The following is a 15,000-nucleotide window of genomic DNA, read 5'->3' on the forward strand; positions in this document are numbered from 1 at the left end:
CCTTCCCAAACTCCTCCATTAACTCCTTCAATCTCCCCCTCTGAGCCTGCCGGAAGGGCAGTGTCATCAGCAAACAACAACTAGCTCACCTTCCACTTTTCTCCAATTTTCTTTTAACCATCTCCAATCCCCTGCCTATTACACTCCCATTTATCACCCGCATCACCCCATCCATGTACACATTGAACGGCCATGGAGACATGGCACATCCCTGACGTAGTCCTACCTTTACTTCAGACCACTCACTCTCCATTTCCAATTCTAATACATGCTCTACTGCTCTCGTAAAAACTCTTCACGGTCATTAACAGATTTACCCAAATCCCATATATCTGCAAAACCTCCTACAGTACCTTCCTGTCCTCCCTGTCATAGGCCTTTTCCAAATCCATAAAGGCCCAAAAACATCCTTACCTTTTGCTGAAGCTTTCTCGCATATCTTTCTTAATCCAAAAACTTGATTCACGCGACCCCTACCTTTCCTAAACCTACACTGTTCCTCACCAATTGCTCCCTCTATTCGTATACTAATCCCCTCAATTAAAACCCCCATAACCCTTCCCAACTACACTCATCAAAGTAACACCTTTGAAACTACTAATCTCACATTTGTCCCCTTTCCCCTTGTAGAACGGAACTATACATGCACTCTTCCAGTCCTCCTGCACTCTACCCTGTTTAGACACACATCAAACAACCTCACTAGCCAGTCCACTATTACTGTACCTCCTTTCTTCAGACACTCCGCATAGCACCCATCTAACCCAGGTGCCTTACCTGCTCTCATCATTTTAATAGATATTTGCACCTCATCTTTAATTGGTTCTCCTCTATTTTCCTCACCCACCACTGTCGTTTTCGTAGCGCCTCCCACTACTGCTACCATTCCCTTCTTATCCTCCTCCACATTTAGCAGCTCCCTAAAATACTCTGACCATCTTCCCCTAACTGACTTCTCTATAGTTATCATATCTCCATCTGCACCATTTACCTTTACTTCTTTACTTGAATCTCCTCCTCTTCCTCTCTTTACTTCCTTTCATAACATATTTTTATTATTTTCAAAAAATTCTGTCATACTCCTACCCCGTTTTACATCTGCCCTCGTTTTTTGTCTCCTATATCTTATGTTTATATATATATATATATATATATATATATATATATATATATATATATATATATATATGTATATATAATTTTTTCCCTCTTGGCGTGGTGAGATTTGGGTGAAAATGAAGGTGAACGACATGAATGATAAGAAATCATAAAAAATGGAATTGAGTGAAACATTTTGAGAATCACTACCTTACACCAAATGGATCCCATAACAGTTCGTCGTGGTTCCTCTAATGATAGAAGAGATCACATCAACACTGAATAACATCATCTAACGTCCTTAGACCTTTTCGGAAACTTACCTCAAGACTTTTGCGTGCAGATGACGTCATCGGAAGCGTGCTGGTCTCGTATTCGTTTAGTTGTGGGTTCGAATCCCGCACTCTTCTCAGATTCCCAGCAATGACTGTTACGGCTTACACAGTCGTACTCAAAACAACATAGGAGAGATAAAGACAACGCAAATACACAGAAAACGTAAATATATGCGAATAAGTAACAGAGTAAAAAGGTAACAGAAAACAACGAGCACTGACGGAGTTAAGTACAAACGTAACATTGTTTTGAGTCGAGGTTAAGTTTAAAGAAAACGGGGCACACGTGAGAGAGAGAGAGAGAGAGAGAGAGCGAGAGAGAGAGAGAGAGAGTGAGGGGGGGAGAACATAAGAATGGAGAAGACTTTTAGAGACCATAAGGCTTACACTAGGTAGTAACATGTCCCTCATCACCTTTCACCCCTATCCATAAAATTACTTTACCTTCTCTTAAAACAACCGGTAGTTTCGGCGCTCATTACTTGGTTACTAAGTCTATTCTATTTCTTAACCATTCTGTTGGTAAACCAGTGCTTACCTATTCCCTTTACCCAAATTTACCAGAGAGAGAGAGAGAGAGAGAGAGAGAGAGAGAGAGAGAGAGAGAGAGAGAGAGAGAGAGAGAGAGAGAGAGAGGAAAGAAAAACGGAAAAACATTTTCACGGCAGTTCCATGACGACCATAAAGAGGGAGAGGCATGGAATAAAACAAAGACTATTTTACGCTGGATGGAATAAAAGGAAATGAGGACGAAAAGAAAAAAACATATAAATGGAAAGAGGAAATAGAGACAAGATACGTGTAGATAGAAATAGAAGAAATATGAATATATATATATATATATATATATATACATATATATATATACATATATATATATATATATATATATATATATATATATATATATACATATGGAATTAGAAATAGAAAAAGGAATAGAAACTCAGATATCTTCACAGTTTTATTTCATGTTTGGTTCGACACCTTACATCATTATTCTGGCTGTCGCCAGGCGATTTTATTCAGTCGATTGTAATCCATCTCACCGGGTGGAAGGATTGGAAGGGATGAAGGACGGAAAGAAGGAAAATATAAAGAAAAAGGAAAACAGAGAGTGACTTCACAATGGTCTGCAAAAGAAAAATGGAATTAAGATTTTCTAAATTCGGCATAAAAAAGAAATAAGAAAATAACGTAAGTCAAAAATCCTATTAGAACATTAGCTTACAAGAGGACAAAAATGGAATTAAGTAAAACAAAAGATGGATTAAATTCAATTCTATCCCAGGTAATTCTGTGAAACCAGAATGCGTGTGGCTGTAGATGAAGGAAATGGGGAAGAATTGGTTTGCTAATAGGGTGGTCAACGAATGGAATATACTAAGTAACCAAGTAGTGAGCGCTGAAACTATCAGTTGTTTTAAGAAAGGGTTAGACAACTTTATGGATGGGGATGACAGGTGGTAATGGACATGGAACTGCCTAGTGTAGGCCTCATGGTCTCTTGCAGTCTCCTTCATTCTTATGTTCTTATAAAAGATGAGTGAAAAGGATTTCAAAGGCGGAGCATGCCGACAGGAAACCTTTTGGTCCATATCTAGGTCGGATGCGAAAAAAATCATAATGATAAATAGATAAATAAAAAAATAAAAAATAAAATAATGTAAATAATCGATAAAATACATAAATAAATGAATAGGTAAAGTTAGATAATAAACAAACAGGTAATAGTAAATAATAATGAATTGACATATAACTAATAATAAATGAAACGAAATGAAATGTTGCAAATCTCTAAGACTGTACGTGGCAAGATGGTTACAGATGGTACTCCTGCTCATAAATTCCCTGGTTCGAGGCTCCTCGACTACTGAATTTGATTACATGTACTTCTTTTCTTTTCTTTTTATTTCCTCCTGCAGACGGCGAGGATACATGTTTGCGAGAAGATGGATGTGTTAGCGTTGAGTGAAACAAAGTAGAAAGGGAAAAGTGAGGTCCTAACTAGTTAGGCCCTAACTAAACCTTACTTTTCCCTAACTGTTAGGGAATTAGTTAACAGTTTCTGGAAGGGAGAGGGTGTGAGGGAGATAAGGGGTGGTTCTATTGGTGAGAAATTAAATATATAAATGTGTGACTTAATGAAAGACATAATCATCAAGAAGTTTCTGGGCAAAAACTAAAAGATGGATGGTGTGTTTCTAAGTGCGTATGGTCCTGGTGATGCAAGAAATGAGTAGGAAATAGAAACTTTAAATTCCATAAAAGAATTTATGTAAAGCTTTGGAATAAATGTGAAATTAGCGGGGATAGGTGATTTGAATGCTAGGATAGGAGATGAGCCTGTGGATGAGACTTATGGTGTGCCTAGAAGAAATGAGAATGGGGAGAATATTTGATTATGTGTATTTAGAAAGAATTGATGATTGCCGATACCGTATTTAGAAAGAAAAACGTGCATAAGTATACCTGGATTAGAGTAGTTGATGGTAGAGTAGTTGAGAGACTATTAATGGATTATGTAGTGGTATTTAAGAGTATGTGTGGAGGATTATTGGATGTGGGTGTACTGTGGGAAGATTGGTTAAAGGATGGACGATTTAAAGTGGACGAAAGCTGGAGATACAGAAGAAGAGAGGAAGGAAGAGAAGTGCTGAAAGTGAGTTGAATGTTTAAAGGAAAGAATATGAGCAACAGACAAGTCTGAGGGTTGCTTGGGATGTACAGAAAGGAAGAGTGGGAAAAGAATGAATGTGTTTGAAGAAATTTCGAAGTGTGCGGAAGTGTTGTGTGAAATAAAGAGAATGAAAAGAAGGCATAGTAAAGGGTAGTGACTAATGGGAGGAAAGGGTGAGTGTAGCAGTTGGTTGAAGGAACAAAAAAACAAATAATAATAATAATTAAGAATGAGGATGTGTATGGGAGGTATATAGTAAAGAGGGTGGCTGTGAATCACATAGTAAGGGAGCCCAAGAAAAGAATAGAATGCAGTGGTAAAGCGTGCGTAGAGGTGAGTATGGTAGTGGTGAGGTGAAAGAAGTAGATGGGCAGATGTTAGTGGACGAGAGGGCTATTAAAGTGAGATAGGCTGAGTGTTTCAGGCTGTTCAATGTGGAGGATGAAAGAGACGCAGTGAATTTACCTGTGTAAGGTTATTCTAGGAGAATGACTGATATGTGAAGAGAATAATAATAACAATGAAAAATGGCGAAGCACCAGGATTAGATGGATGTCTTATGGGGTGTCACGTTGGGGTGGGAGGGCAAAAGTGAAATATTTTGTGAGGTTGTTCAGTGTGTGTCTTAGGAAGGGAATGTCGCGATTGACTGAAGGAGTGTACGCACAGTCCCACTATATAAGAAGAAATTAAATAAGTGTTAGTGATGAGTGAATAATGTAATTGAATGTATAATATGCCTTAGTTCCTTGAGTGTGACGAGATAAACACCATATGAGGACGGAGCCTTTATTTGTACGTCGTTTCGCTTATTACAGCTTTTTCAAGCATATGGTGTTTATCTCGTCAATCTTGTCGGCAAACTGCCATTTTTAAGGGTTGCCTTGAGTGTGGTTGGTAAGGTGTGTGAACGAGTGTTGTTTGAGAGGATTGAGAGAAGAACATAGGGGAGTGACTGGGGGGGAAGAACAGTGTTGGTTTGAAAGAGTGAAGGAAGTATTTCGCTGAAGGGAAGGACGTATCTAGGACCTTCGTGGTGATGTAAAAATCGTGTGACAGGGTTCCCAGAGAAACGTTGCGATTATATGAAGAGGAAGAAGAGGATATGAAGCTTACGCCAGGAGGCGCTTAGCTGCAGCCAAATTCATCACTTTTGCCCTATGCGCTTTAGGGACTGTTAGGGCAGATAACAGTCACTGTTGGGAATGGGAGAGAAGTGCGGAACTCGAACCCACAACTAAGCTTATGCGAGACCAGGACGTTTCCGATTACGCTACCATTGGGTATATGGAACAGATGGAAGTCTGATGAAAAGTGTAAAGATGTTTTACATGAAAATATAAAAGTTAAGTTGAATGTATGGATGGATTTTTCCCACGGACCTGTATGGATGTAAAACCGGTTGACAAGAATGGTTTAATAGAATGGTGAGGTGTTTTAAGAAATGATCAAATAAGAAATGGTTCAGAGGGCGGGTATTAGAAGAAACCTTTCTCATAGAGTATATCAAAAAGTGCTAAACTGATTTTGGTATATGGAGAGAATAAATCAAAACAAGTAGAAAAAGAGAATCTGGAAAACAGATGCGGAGATAGACCGAGAGGAAGACCCAAAATGTTGTATGTCAGCAGAGCAGGGAAGAGAAAGTACAAGAGATAATATGTGGAGGGAAATGAAAGGGAGAGAGAGTATAAGAGATGATATTTGGAGGGAAATGCAGGGGAGAGAGAGTATAACAGAAAGGAAAACGTGGAGACAGATTCTAACTGGATAAAGAGAAAACGAGGCCTAGAGGGATGTTCCTCGCATCTGCGCCGCGCTGATGTGTAAGATGTGTAAAGAATGGGTGAGGAGGAAGGTCGCTGCTTGATGAGTTCATTGGTGTAAACTAGCTTCGAATAACGGGCTCTACGATAGCCGAGCTGTACCTCACTGCACTGCGTTCAGCCCATGTAGTGACGTGGGCAGGTGTTCCTTTTTTCTCCCCAAGGTGCAGAGTTGAGAGGGGATTGTGTGACTAAATCTTTTGATGCGGGTAAGTGCTTTGCTTTTGCTACGTCCACTAACAAAGGAGAACTGCACCCTTTGTATGTGTAAGCATTCATCTTCCCCTAATTGCATTTACTTAATATACAGAATAGAAGCTACGCACACAGGGTGCCGTCTCTGTGCCTCTAAGGGTCAAACTTAGGTTCGAATTCAGTTAGCCGCTTGGATTATTTCTTCATCCAGGGTTATTTCACGAAATAATCCATAAAGAAAAAAAGTGTTTATATCCTTTAAATAATCCGCCTTCTTGAGTTACTTGGCATGTCCTGTTGATGCTCTTTCCATTCAAGAAAAAAGTCTTCTTTGATAATTATGTTCATTGACTTGAAGACGGTAATTATGTCACCTCATTTTCTTTTTTCTTTTAGTGTGGAGAGCCTTAGTTTACATTGTCTTCCTTTGCATGATTTGTAAGCTTAGGGACTATTTTCCTTGCTGTGTTTTGTGTTCTCAATGTCTTTATGTATTTCTTTTAGTGTGTAGACCACAACACTTTAGTGTGTCTATAGGTATACAAATGCATATACATACATACATACATATATGTATATGTATATATATATATACATATATATATGTATATATATATACATATATTACAAAGGATTACAAAGGCGGAGCATGCCGACAGGAAAACTTTTTGATCCATATCTAGGTCGGATGCAAAAAAAAAATCATATTAATAATAAATAGAAACTATAATAATGTAAATAACAAATAAAATACATAAATAAATGCATAGGTATAGTTAAATAATAAACAAACAGGTAAATAGTAAATAATATACATATATATATATACATATATATATATATACATTTTATATATATATATAAATATATTTGTGTGTATTCACTTGGTCTTGGGATCACGTGTTGGACTCGTGATCGACAGCTATTTCCCTCCTGGAAGAGAGCTCAGAGCTCGTAGGTCCGATCTATGGGTAATGCTATGACCTTCCACACACACACACACACACACACACACACACACACACACACACACACACACACACACACACACACACACACACACACACACACACACACACACACACACACACACACACACAACTCCCCGCCCACGAGAGTCAGAGTAACGACCCGAAGCGCAGCGGTACCGAAAATAATTTCGGCCCTGGGCAGGATTCGAACCAAGTACTACGGGCACCACCATGCTAGTAGTTCAGCGCTCTACCAACTGCGCCACCGTGTGTGTGTGTGTGTATGTGTGTATTTACCTAGTTGTATTTACCTAGTTGTATTTTACGGGAAGGGGAGCTATGCTCGTGGGGTCCCGTCTTCATATCTCATTTTATCTAAACTATTTTTAAATTCATGTATTGTTTTTGCACACACCACTTTCTCATCTAACTTGTTCCAACTGTCTATTGCTCTGTGAGGAAAGCTGTTCTTTTTAAAATCTCTTCTATAGCTGTCTTTTTTTATTTTCTTTCCGTGTCCTCTTGTATTTCTGTCATCCCATTTTATCAGATTCTCTCTATCAGTAATTTCTATGCCTTTCATGATTCTGTAAATAGCTATCAAATCTCCTCTCTCTCTTCTTTGCTCTAGTGTCTGTAGTTTAAGTTTTTGTAGTCTCTCTTCATATGATAGTTTTGAGAGTGTTGGTGCCAGTTTTGTAATTGCTCTTTGTATTCTTTCAAGTTTTTTTATACATTTTTTTGTACTTGGTGACCATATCGTTGCTGCATATTCCAATCTTGGTCTTATCAGGGTGATTAGGATTTTCCTCACCATTTCTTCATCCAGGTATGTAAATGCCACTTTGATTGTTCTTATTAAATTTATAAGTTTCTCCAAAAATCTTGTTTATATGTTTCTCAGGTGACATATTATTCATAACAATGACTCCCAGGTCCTTCTCATTTTCTACTTTTTTTATTCCTTCTTCTCCCAAATTATATGATCCTGTTATTCTGTTTTTGCTTTTTCCAAATTCCATTATACTACACTTTTTTGTATTGAACTCCATCTCCCACTTCCTACTCCATTCTTGTACTTTATTTAGATCTCTCTGTAGTGATTCACAATCTTCTTCAGTTTTCACTCTTTTCAGTAATTTTGCATCATCTGCAAAGAAGCTCATATAGCTTTCAATTCCTTCATCCATATCATTAATATATATAGCAAACATTATTGGGGCCAGAACTGTTCCCTGCGGGACACCGCTTATTACTTCATTCCATTTTGAGTGCTGATCTCTTATCACTACTCTCATTTTTCTTTCTTGCAAAAAGTCTTCCATCCAATTTAGCAATTTACCTTGTATTCCTCCTTCATATTCTAATTTCTTAAGCAACTTCTTATGTGGTACTTTGTCAAAAGCTTTTTTTTAGGTCTAGAAATGCACAATCAGCCCATCCATCTCTTTCTTGTATTATATCTATTAGTCTTGAATAGAAACATATTAAATTGGTGACGCATGATCGTCCTTGTCTGAATCCAAATTGCCTTGGATTTAGTACGTTGTTTTTTTCCAAGTATTTTACCCATCTACTTTTGATAATTCTTTCACATATTTTTGCTATTGTACTTGTTAGAGAGACTGGTCTATAGTTGGTAGGTTCTTCTTTATTTCCTCCTTTATATATAGGTACTATATTTGCTTTTTTCCAATCTTCTGGAACTTTTCCTTCTTTTAAGGAACTGCTTATTATGCTATGTATTTTGTCTGCCAGTTCATTCCTGCATTCTTTCAGAATCCAGTTTGCTATTTCATCTGGCCCATGCGATTTTCTGACATCAAAATTACCCAAGTGTGTCAATATTTCATTCTTTGTTACTTCTATTTCTTCCATAGGGGGGACTTTTTCCTTCCACTCAATCTCTTCAGGTTGTATATTTTCCCTTGTAAACACTGATTTAAAATGTTTGTTCATAATTTCTGCCATTTCCATTTCCTCAGTGTATTCAACTCCTCCTTGTCTTAATTTCTCTAAGTCTTGTTTGTTTTTCAGTTTATTGTTTACAAATCTGTAGAATAGTTTTGGTTGATCTTTACACTTTTCTATAACATCTTTTTCATATTTTCTTTTTTCCTCTCTGCACTTTTGTACATATTCATTTCTATAACCAGTATATTTTTTCCATTTTTCAGGTCTTCTGTCTTTTTTCCATCTGGTCCAGGCTTTGTTCTCTTTTGTCCTTTAACTCCCTACAAACTTTTGTTGTACCAGCATTGTACATATTCTTTTTCTTGTTTTTGTCTTGGGACATACTTTTCCACTCCTTTTTTGTAAATTTTTGTCAAAATATTCCATTTCTCTTCCACTGTTGTTTCTTCTTTGTATATTTCTTCCCAGTTTTCTTGTTGGAAGAATTCTCTTATTTTATCAAAGTTTGTTTTTTCATACATCATTCTTCCTTTTCTATAATTTTCATTTCTTTTCATGTAATTTTTCTTCATTAAGTTCCAGTTCAATCAATATGTGGTCACTTTTACCTATTGGTGTTTTATATTCAATCTTGTCCACTATTCTAGGTTCAGATGTAATTATTAAGTCTAGCCTCGATGGTTCTTCTTCATTTCTATACCTAGTGTTCTCTTGTATCCATTGTGTCATTGAATGGTCAGTAATCATCTCAAGTAGAGCATTTCCCCATGAGTCATCACCACTCTTTACTGTCATTTCTTCCCAGCAGATTTCTTTGCAATTAAAGTCGCCCATCATAACTATTCTTCCTCCGTCTTCCATTATTTTAGTTAATGCTATCTTTGTGTCCTCTAACATACTTTTATGTTCACTCTCCTCCCATGAGGCTGTTTTCGGAGGCACATAATTGATCACAAATTTTCTGCTCTTCTTATCTCGGTCTTCACTTCTATCATAATCATCTCTACTGTATTCTTTCCATATATGACACCTTTCACGTTTATATCCTTCTTAGTCAGGAACATAACTCCACCCCCTTGTTTTTTTCTCTGTTTTCTAATCCAATAATTGTATGTATCATGTCCTAACACTGTTGGGTGGTAGTGGGCCTTTTAATTTTGTTTCTACAATTCCCATTATGTCCGGTTCTTTTTCTTTCAAATAATCATTCAGCTCATTCAATCCTGTTATTAATCCATCTATATTTGTGTAAGACACTCTTAGTTTTCTAGCCACTTCCATTGTATTCTCTGTTTCCCTTATGTTTTTCTTTTGTATGTCGAACTTCCTTATTTTCATGTTCACTACTCTCCAATAGAATCTCTCTTTCTCTGACTCCGGTCTGTTCCTCGTTTTTTGCCTTAGCTTCAATTCTTTTCTGCTTTTCTGCCTCTCTTTCCTCCTTATTCATTTCTCTTTTTATCCATATCTTTTTATATTGATCACTTGTTGCTAGTTTCCCTGTCTTGGATAAGATTTTCTCTGCTGTTGTTTGTGACCTTGAATTTAATCTTAATTGGTCTGGTCTTGTCTGTGCTATACTTTCCGAGTCTGAATTTCTTCCTCGATTTCCTTTATAATTTCTGTTCATCTTCCTGATACTAATTCTAGTAATTGGCTTACTTTTTCATTTTCCTCTTTGATTCTTGTGGTTCTATCTGTGTTATGTTTCTCTTCCATTCCTAATATAATTATACATTTCTTTTTGTCAGCTAAATTCCCTTACTATATTCTCCTTCTGTCTCATCACTTTAATAACTGAGTCTTCATTATGTTCTTTCAATTGCTGTTTGACTATGTCAGTGAATGAAATCTTATTCCCTTCTTGAGTTTGCTACCAATTTTTACTTTCTTTAGCTATTGATTCTCTGTTTTCATTATATTCTTCTTCAATTCCTCATTCTCCTCCTTTACCTCTCTTAACTGTCTTTTTAGGTTCTTCTATTTCATCAGTTAAGTTTCTGTTATTCGCCTTCTCCAGTTTTTCCAACCTTTCAACCCTTTGGAAAATGGTGTTCATACGTGACCTAACTTACGCTCCAAGTCCTCGATCACCTTATCAACCTTCTCTCTAGTCTTGTCAGTCGGGGGGGGGGGGCTTGCGTCCCCCCCACCCTCTTTAAATCCCCAGAAAATATTCTCGTCACTTTCTTCTATATTGCTCCTCTCTATACTTCTAATCTTTACATTCCTTTTAGACATGTTATCATCCAACTCGTCTTGGGGTCTTTTGTTACCCGGCGGCCCGTCAGGGCAGTTTCCTCCACCTCCTCATTACCTTCCATTTCCTCAGTAATCCCTCCCCCTCTCCTCTTTCCTTACTTTCCCACTACCTCACGAGCAATTTCCCCCCCCCCTGCAAAAACAAAAAGGCACTTCTCTTTGCGTTGGTATCCACAGACTTCACTTTTCTTCAGAACGTTCGTCAAGCCGTCCATTCGTTGAAGTGTGTGTGTGTGTGTGTGTGTGTGTGTGTGTGTGTGTTTGTGTGTGTGTGTGCATATATACACACACATTACCACATATACACACGCCAACACATATATACACACATATACATATATATATATATTTATATATATATATATATATATATATATATATATATTTATATATCTTAATATATAAATATCGAAGACTATTCTCCCCGGAAAGAAAAAAGGCTGAAAAAGCTCTTTAACTTCTTTGTTCTCCCTCTTTTCCGCAACCTTTCCCTTTGAAAATCCCTCCTCTACTATCTCTGAGACTTCCGTCTCATTCAGTGGGATGGTGTCTCCCGAGAATAGAAGCGCTGGTTATTCCTAACGAAATATGAAAACGCTTCCGCCTATCTACCTATTATCTTTCTCTCCCTTTACCTCCCTTCCTCTCGGCCTGGGATGTGCCTCACGCCTCACCCCCCCCCTCCTTCTCCCCTCAATCCACCTTTCCTTCCCTCTTTCTTCCCACTTCCTTCCAATTACACCCCTTTCACCCCTCCCCCTCTTCGACCCACTCCTCTCTCGCACTCCCCGGCCCCCCCTTCCTCCCCTCCCTCAGGCCCGACGACCCCCCTACACCAACCAACTCCCAGGCTCTCGAGGAGGATTTGTTTGTGGTATGGAAGCAAAGACAGGTTATCACCACCTGGGCTATTTTATGTCCAACCTCCCATCCATCGGAGGCACCACCCACCACCAGCCCCCACATTGATAAGCAATACATACTAATTTAGGTGCTTTACGAACTTTACCATAAAACTTTGTTAGAATTTTTTTTTTACAGTCATCTGAGACGCAGTTAGCAAAGCTGTGGCTTCCTATATATTTATTTCAAATCTACAAATTGATAACATGAAAACATTATTTCTATTTTTGTTTGCACTCGGCATGAATGCGGCAGCAAACACTGCGGCTTGTGTTTGCTCGGTAATGTTGGTAGCCATGGGTAGGAAGAACATTTGCGAAATATGATGAATAATGATAATAGAAATGGACGAGTTTGTTTTTACCCATCGACATGTGTAGCAAAATCCATAAAAAAAAAAAAATTATATATCTAGAAAGGAATTCGTAATTACTCTATGTAAATGTATGTATGAATGCATATTTTTTTCTTCTTTTTTTAAGGATATGTAACTAATGGTGGTGGTTCGCAGTACAGATAGGATGCACTAAATCACATTTCATTCTTTTACCGCAACATTTGTTTTTCTTTTTTTACCTGAATGAAATTGAATGACGATAGTGAGAACAAATTCTGTGAAACAATTGTATAATGAATTCCTAATTGATTATGATACTACTTAACTCCGTACAATAACAAAGTTGATGGGGCTTCGTTCTATATAATAAAATTACCTGAAGGCAGTTCGAATCAGGGTTCAAACTCGTAAAACACAGCAAAAAGCTTAACAAGGATTAGTTCTAGATAATTCTTAACCCTTTTGTTACAAGGAAAGTTTTCCTCAACTGAATAAAATCGCCTGACGACAGATGGAGCTGACGAGAAAAGCCGTACAAAGCAGCAAAAGTGTAAAACAAATCACCCAAAAGATTACTTTCAAAACTACACTTATAACATTGTTTTGCAAAAGCAAAAGGACATCACAATTCATATCACTCCAGGATCTGTTGTTAATATGATAACGAACAATTTGTCCTCTCTGCTTTAGCAAGAAAAAAAAAAAAAATGAAAAAGCTGCCGACTGTGTATAGCAAGAATGATAATAATGTAGGATTCGTTTCGGATGGCAAGTTTCCCACCTTGTTGCCATTCGACACCGACAGAGCCCAGACTTCCCTTCCATCATGTACATTGCAATGTGCTTCCCTCAAATAATATCATAAAAAATGGGCTGCAGTGATAATCTTTATCAACTTTTTTCACCCTTCGGGAATGTCTGGCCGCACGAAAGTAAACCATTTACGTCTCTCTTTCTCTCTCTCTCTCTCTCTCTCTCTATATATATATATATATATATATATATATATATCTTATACTAAATAAAACAAGAATTCTCCGGTTTGCGAGTTTTTCTCGAGACCCGGCAAAACGGTCGCACCGGACCCTGGGTAGGTGTAATGGTTTATTCAGTTCGTTTCACGTTTTCAACTGGAACTGATCTGATTCACGTTGTTCATTAATTATTATTATGAGTTTTTTTTCTCGGAAATTGTTATCGTGCTAGTACAGTGACGAAACTTTGGAAAAACTCGAGTTGTTTGACGGAGAAATTTCGCGAGAGAGTACGTGTGAGTTCGAAAAACATTGCTTTGCGGTTTATAAAATATTTACAAAATATGGGGGGAAATCGGATCATGGGGATTACCAAAGGTATTATTTGGAATAAGGAGAAGAACTCGAAGAAGAATTCGAAGAAGAAGAAGAACTCGAAGACGAACTCGAAGAAGAAGAAGAATTCGAAGAACTCGAAGAAGAAGAAGAACTCGACGAATAACTCGAACAAGAAGAACTCGTAGAAGAAGAAGAACTCGAAGAAGAACTCGAAGAAGAACTCGAAGAAGAGCTCGAAAAAGAAGAAGAACGCGAAGAAAAACTCGAAGAAGAAGAAGAACTCGTAGAAGAAGAAGAAGAACTCGAAGAAGAAGAAGAAGAAGAAGAACTCGAAGAACTCGAGGAACTCGAAGAAGAAGGAGAACTCGAAGAACTCGAAGAAGATATATATATATATATATATATATATATATATATGTATGTATATATATATATATATATGTATGTATATATATATATATATATATATATATATATATATATATGTTGTTATGAAGGTTGGACAGATGAGTGAAAAGGTGGTAGAGAAATACAGTGTTCTCGCTCTAACCCGTATTTCTCTACCACCTTTTCACTCATATATATATATATATATATATATATATATATATATATATATATGTATATATATATGTATATATATATATATGTATATATATATGTATATATATATATATATGTATATATATATATATATATATATATATATAAGGTGATCATTCATATACCATGCCTACTGACAGAATATCACTAGATGATCTTTCTTCACGTAGAAGAAACCACCATTTTTTAAAAAGAATCAAAACAAAAAATAAGAAATAAATGTTATGCTCATGACAATACCCATCTCCACCTCATGGTAGCATATTAATCCGCATATTCATATAGTTTCGTTGATGTTCCGATCGAAATTAATCTGACTTGTATGCATTATAGAACCGTAGTGAGACTATTTTATTCAGTTGAGGGGAAATCCCTGCTCGAAAACTTTTTTCGAAAAGTTATTGAAAAATGCGCTCCTTTCTAAATCTCTTGAGTTTTCTAGACTGTATATGACGTATATCTAAGTTTCAACATCTCCGCTGACAATAATGTAATCTTGGAACTTAGTTCTGAGCTTGACATATCTTTGAGAATTTTTTTATCTTTGCTATACATTTGTGCGT

This window comes from Oratosquilla oratoria, chromosome 3 (assembly GCF_046742065.1).
Source record: "Oratosquilla oratoria isolate Oo_2021 chromosome 3, ASM4674206v1, whole genome shotgun sequence".
Taxonomy (NCBI): domain Eukaryota; kingdom Metazoa; phylum Arthropoda; class Malacostraca; order Stomatopoda; family Squillidae; genus Oratosquilla; species Oratosquilla oratoria.